We start from the raw sequence: 7,123 nt of genomic DNA on the forward strand, positions 1-7,123 counted from the left end.
AAATGTTTTCGTTCATTCAATAAGCATCGATTAAGCCCTTATTATTGAGTGAACACGGGGGGGTGGGGAACACATGTGACTTATAGGGTCTCTGCTCGCAGAGGTGTCTCGCCACCAGGGGATTGGAATCCTCAAAGGCAGAGACTGGGAATAATGCTCTTGCTTATCCTATGTGGTACGGGGCCATAGTGAAGCCTCAGTCCACAGACGTATTCATTCACTCATTCATCCCTGTTTCTATTCCAAACCTCTCTTGGCAGTTCTTACAGATCTCGCTGCCCTTCTAGACCAACTCTAGGTAATGAAACTGAGACAGAATGGTCACAAAGTCTATCGTTCTAGCATAAACATTTCCAGTGGTGCTTGAAATATATCTCACCTTGTTCCATGCTAAAACAATGCCGGCCACTTTCTGGCTTTTATACAGAGAATGAAATAGAAGTTTCTAAATAGAGTCACATGCTCTATTTATGTCCGACAGGGCAAGGTGCAAATGTGGAAGGAGTGATTTTCAAAATGCGCTCGTCAGAAAGCCAGCAGCTCCTCTGAGGCCTCTCAGAAGCAATCTGAATCTTCCACTCCAACCAGAGCATGTTATTTGAATTTCTTTTACGTACTGTGCTTCTAAGTAAAATTTCATTTACAAAACAGTCCTGCTACTTAAAAAAAATTTTAAACAACTGGTTTAAGAGAATCAAACAGTATAATAAGATATTCCAGTATTATGGCTTTATAATTTTTTATCTTAAAAAGAAAGTCCCCACTATGAGGTCAAATCAATCCACGTCTAAAGACAGCTGAAACAGCCAATGCTACCCAGCACTCAGTACGTGGTGCCAAGTACACTCTAGACTGACCACCTCATTTAGCCGTATTTATTATCCCTCTGAAAACCATTTCACTACACTGCCCCACAGTAACAGAATAAAACAAATTAGTTTATATCATTGACATTAAAGACTAATCTCCTAAGAGATTTGCATTTTTTAATCTATCTGATTTTAGTAGATCAATTCCCCCCCCAATTATTTGATTCTATTAGAGTAACACTCAATGAACACAAACCCATCCCACGCAGTCCAACTGATGTTTTTCCAGACGGCAATAAACCTAATATCTACTGCACACTATTTCATTTCATCCGCAGAACAATCCTATGGAGTCATTATAAGATCCTCATTTTACAAGTAAAGAAAGAACTAGCCTGTACAAGTGGGACCCTAAAAGAACGGAGGGAGGTCTATGTGTGCACCAATTTCTGGGTGAAAAGTGAGAAAAAAGAGAAGAGGACCCTTATTTCAGCAAAGCTCCTTTCCCCTCAAGCTTCTTGACCTGATACAAGCCAGACCGGAAGATGTGCCCACCTTCCACATCGGTCCTTGTCCCGCCCAGTAACAGTGAAAAGCCTAGACCTCCTTCTCTATGGGTAGCAACAAGTAATCTCTACCAGCTGCTCTCGGTCATGGGGGGAGATGAACACCACTTGGAAGAGGAGAAGGGGCAAAGACGGAGAGCTGGAACCCTTCCACAACCACTCTTACACGTTAATAGGAGACCTTCCTGCAGGGGAATTTTGTGAAGGAACCAATCCCCTCACTGTTTTCCCGCCCCTTAGTTCCGTCTCTTTTCATACACTATAAGTTAGCCTAAGTACCAAGCCCTGTGATGGGCACTGGGAGGTGCCATAGATAAGTGAGTCGGGATTTCTAACACTGGGGGAAAAAGACATTGAAATAGAGCACAAGATATTAACTGCTGTTAAGATGCTACCCCAAAGCTTATTTAGGCAGGGACGGTATTCTACTGATCTTTGTAGCCCCAACTCTTACCACAATTGACTGCACAAAGTTAACAGCTCACTACATTTCCTGAATAAATCATGTCCAGAACTCCTTAGGACTGGTTTCAAACTCTCTTATGTACCTCTGTGGGTGGGGGCTCCACATCAGGTTTTAACTGCAGTAAGCTACACCTGTTTCCTTGTACTTTATGTGCAAATATTTATCTAAACTCCCAGTCCTAGATGCACGGAAACCAGCCATTAGCCTTATCTGATGCTTTCCCAGCAAAACAGATAATACACAGCAGATAGGGAACTTGTCACTTGAGAAGCAAGTGCATTCATAGATTGGGGCTGAATACAGGTGCTCTTTGACTAAATTAATCCCAATTACAGCTCTGCAGAAACTAGAAGCAAGGCTGCCCCCTAGTGCCAAAATTACGAAACTGAATCAAGAGCAATTCCCAATTAAAAGAAAGGAGCGCTTGACAGATTCTTAAAATGCAGAGCTGTACCGTCTCAAAACAAAAAGCTTTGTTCCAGGAATAGAGTGGAATTCGTCCTTTAAGTGCCACGTGCATATATATGCTTTCAATCTTGACTGTTAAATCTCTGTGCTTCCATAACATGATAGAAAGTAAGGATTCCTGTGTGTAGAAAACAGGAACATTACATTTCTTCCCGAAAAACTGCAAGTCAGCCCTAAATTTCACTAATCATGTGTCTCCAGTTTGGTTTTATTCTCTGCTACACTTACTGTTATCTCATCACGTCCTGATTTAGAAGGTTATACACCGATGACTTCCAAATATGGTTAACCCTCCAACAACATGGCCACGAGGGGCGCGCCACCCCCCCGCACCATCAACCACCCCTGCGACTTCTGACTCCCCCAAACCTTACCTATAAGAGCCTGTTAACCAGAAGCCTTAGTGATAACATAAACAGCCAATTCATACACATTTTGTACACTGTACGTATTATACAGTGTATTCTTACAATGAAGTCAGGTAGGGAAATGTTTTTAAATCATAAGGAAAATGCATTTACAGTAGTACTGTATTTATCAACAAAAAAAATCCACATATGAAGTGGATCCGCACAGTTCAAACATGTGCTGTTCAAGGTCAACCGTGTATGTATGTATCCAGCTCAGACCTCCCCCTCCAACTCCGGACTCAAGTATCCCTTGGTCTGTCCTACATGCCCCTGGGGACATCTAATAGATCTACCAGAATATGTCCCAAACCAAGCTCCCCAACCTGCTCTTCTGAGTCTTCCCTCTATCAGTAAATGGCTGCTTCATTCAACTGTTTCAAGCCAAAAATCTGAGTCTTCCCTGGTTCTTCCTTCTCATACCCCTCATCCAAGTCATCTGCATAAACTATCTGCTCTACTAGCAAAATATATTCTGAATCTATTATTTTCATTGCCCGTGGCCTCACCCACATGACGCCATTTTTCATCTGGGTTATCCCTCCCACCTAAAGTGTCACCTTCCATCCTTGCTTTGATCAGAACCCTGCTCCCCACCTCACTCTATGAAAGCCTGTCCTTAGAAAGGCCTACAACGCCCTCTGTGATCACCTGCCATCAGGCATGATGACTACCCCCGATCTCTCTAACCTCAACTTCCTAGTCCTGTGGCCACTCCTCTGGTCTTGCTCTCTACAGTCACAGTGATCTTGCTAGTTCTTGAAGACACTATGCGCACTACCAGCTCAGGACCGTAATATTCCTTCTGCCTGGTAAGCTCTTCCCCAGGTATGCAAATGGAGCAACAGTTCACTTCTTTAGATCTCTGTTCAGTATCACTCTGTCAGTGCATACTGCTTAAAATAGCGATCCTATACTCACACACTCCCCAGACCACTTCCTTGACTTACTTTCCTTTAATTACCTTGTCATCACATGATAAACTATACACACACACACACACACACACACACACACACACACACACACACTCATGCCTAGAATACTTGCTGCCACACAGCAGATGTTTGGGATTTACTGAGATATTTTGTCCCAGAGGTAATATGAATAAGCCTGATTATAAAAACAAATAGCATAAAACAAGAAATCCCAAGTTTCAGTTTATACAAGATCGAAAACCTTGTTTAGAAAAACTATTACAACGAATTGTTTTCTGTTCAAATATCAAGGTGTATTCATTTAACACTTACTAATAAATGTTATGGACAAGGCCCTGCTTGGACTTCGGCTATTTCACATAAGGTGAAACTGAAGAGAACACAGGTCAAGTGACGTCTCTGAAAGTGATGTGACAAAATGTGGCAAAGAGAAAAAAAACCCACCTAGGTTTCTCTGGTATTACTTCCATAAAGTCCAAAACAAGTCGGGTTTCTGCACCTAGGAGTCTGAATTCATTTGCATGACAGAATAATACAGCTAAAATACTCAAGGTAAACTAACACCACTCACAAAAATTAGTTTTGCTAAGCTTGACGAATCAATGATACTAAGTCTCACAAGACAAGCTGTTCAAGCAAAGTATTCAAGTCCTTCATCTTTTGTGGTTCAAATGCAACTGGTGGCAATCACACATGAAAGCAAAATTCTCCTTTCACCTCCAGACATGGAAAGAGCTGCTATGCACAATCTTGTTTTCTACACGGAAAAATAAATTACAGGTAATAGTTCGCACACATTAAGTCTCTCTCTCTCTCTCTCACACACACACCCACACACACCGAGTTTGGGGTAAATCTGGCTTTCTACACATCCATTTTGCTTACTGCTGCTAGCTTCTAAGTATGCTATTTGATTATTTCATAATATCCATAATTTTAACTTAATACTTGAAACAATCCATGGAAGGATTTTCATTAATACTTAAAGCTGAGAAAGCCAAAATACAGAAGGATAAAACTTCTTCAAAATGGCAGAATTTGGGAGGAACTAAGAAAATTTTAATGAAACTATTTTACTCTAACTCTTGCATTGACAGACCATAGATCCATTACATAAATACAAAAAAGCTCCAATAAAATTGGCACTGTAAGTTAAGATTCTATACTCAGATTAAAGTCTAACTTTATTATTTATTTTAAAGGATACATGCAAAAACAAGTCATATTACAAAAGGCCCTAATAAATGACAAAGCATACAAAATAAAAGACAAAATGTTTTAGTAACAAGTGGTCTAGGAAAAAATCAAGAGAAGCACTATCTGTATAGGAGTCAAAGGACTGTAAGGTGGATTTAACAAATTTAAGATGTTTTACTAAGACTGGTGTTTGGGAAAAGGAAAATAAATTGTGCATTAAAACCTCTAAAGATCTGCTCCAAAGAAATAGAAGTTCACTAGAAAGATCTTTGTAGCGACAATTTGCCTAAACTGTGGGGCTGAAACTCATCTTCCCAAAATCTTTAATCTACATAAATTTACCATACAAGGGAGACTGCTTTTGGGGTTTTCAAAGTACCACTCATGGGTAACTGGGACCGTCAACAAGATAGACAAGTCTTAAGCAATCTCTTTTTCTGGTTGTTACGAAGCATTTATGAAACTAATAAAACTACATTCATTAAAAAATTATATGATCCAGAATATTTAATAATTCAGATTAGCTTTTCCTATTGAGGAAATCAATGAGATTTTGTTGTTTTTCTTTTCTGAAGGGAAAATGAACTCTTCTTTGAATGTTTCCTTGTAACGGTTTCCAGTACGACTCAAGAATAGTTCCTCAGGAATTCTCTAGGAATAAGGTTAAGAGATTACTGTGCCTTCTTAGTTTAACAAAGAAATGCATTTAAATTGTGGTGGCTCAGTTGGTTAAGCGACTGCCTTCGGCTCAGGTCATGATCCTGGAGTCGCGGGATCGAGTCCCGCATCGGGCTCCCTGCTCGGCAGGGAGTCTGCTTCTCCCTCTGACCCTCTTCCCTCTCGTGCTTTCTATCTCTTTCTCTCTCTCAAATAAATAAATAAAATCTTTAAAAAAAATGTATTAACATATCCCTAATTTATTTGACACTTTGGTTATCTGATAAACATACGAGATATGCCACAAAACTTCAGGCCACAGGAGCCTGCAAAGCCCAAACAAAACTTTACCCAACTGTGAATTATCACAGTTTTAAGTACACTTCTTCACAAAAGCAGTAAAACAAATCAGCATTCTTGCTACCTGCTTCTCAAGCTGACCACAAAATATATTTCAATAAATCCATGCCTAAGTTCACATAAGCAATTAGAAAGGGCGTGTTTTGTTGAAAGAACACTTAGTTCACAGTGAAATGTTTCATCGCAAATACACTTCCCATGTTCGGAATCTAAGCTCCTCTACACAACCTGTATGCCTTAAATTCTACTCTTTCCCCTCCACTCCCTGCACAAAGTGATGGCATTCAACACCGTTCATGATACATCTGTGGTTTTCTAGATGTAAAGGCATTTGCTGTAAGAGAAACAGCCCTCAGGGGTCAATCTCACATCCCACAGAAGGCTCTCACATTCCAGTTTAAGAAACACTCATCTAGAGGGCTTCCAACAGAGTAAAACCAAAATCAACACAACCTATGCATTATACATAAAAATACTATTACTGTCAAAAATGTATTGTCAAGAATTTTACTGGCAGCATTTAAAAAGACAAGAAATCATCAGGCCACAGAAGACACTGTCATGCAGATCAGCACATGACAAAACATCACTTTTTATCTCCCATTCAGGTAAAACTGTGGTAGCTGTTTGGGGACACCACCTTGTGACTTGAATCCCTGGCAATTTCCTGTGGAAACCAGGTCTTGTCAAAAAGCACTGGCTTCAAGGGGGCAGGGGTTGAGCTCTGAACCTGACAGTTGAGGACGCACACCTGGTTCTATTCCCTCCCAGTAGTGTTACGCTGGCACGCTACCTAGAAGCACATTGTTTCCAACCATAAAGCACCAGTGAGATTTCATCCCATACAAAGTAATTCAGAAAATGGTACAACAGGATTCCTGGGAAGGCACTTGAAGCTAACTAATAAAAAGAAGAGCCTCGGCAGTTAGAAGACTTTTTAAATATACTGCAGGCTCCTTACTACTGTCCTATTTGCTTACACCACTTAACCTCTTATACTTTTCCCAGTACATTAAATGCTGTTCAAATACAAATTAAGAGATGAAAGATGAGGAACAAGCCCACATCCTGACTGATGAATTAGGGAGAGTAAATCTGCCTCCAAAGTAAGGTTGAGAGAACTAGAAGGAACAACAGAGTAAAGCGAGAGTGGCCCAGGCAGGATTAGGCTGTTGACTTTAAGGAAAAAAGTTTCATTTTAATTTTCAGATTTCAAGAGTCTAAAAGTACTTTGGGTAGGTACAAAGTAAATGGT

This window comes from Callorhinus ursinus, unplaced genomic scaffold (genome assembly GCF_003265705.2).
Source record: "Callorhinus ursinus isolate GAN/ISIS: 27379988/994484 unplaced genomic scaffold, GSC_fseal_2.0 scaffold19, whole genome shotgun sequence".
Taxonomy (NCBI): Eukaryota; Metazoa; Chordata; class Mammalia; order Carnivora; family Otariidae; genus Callorhinus; species Callorhinus ursinus.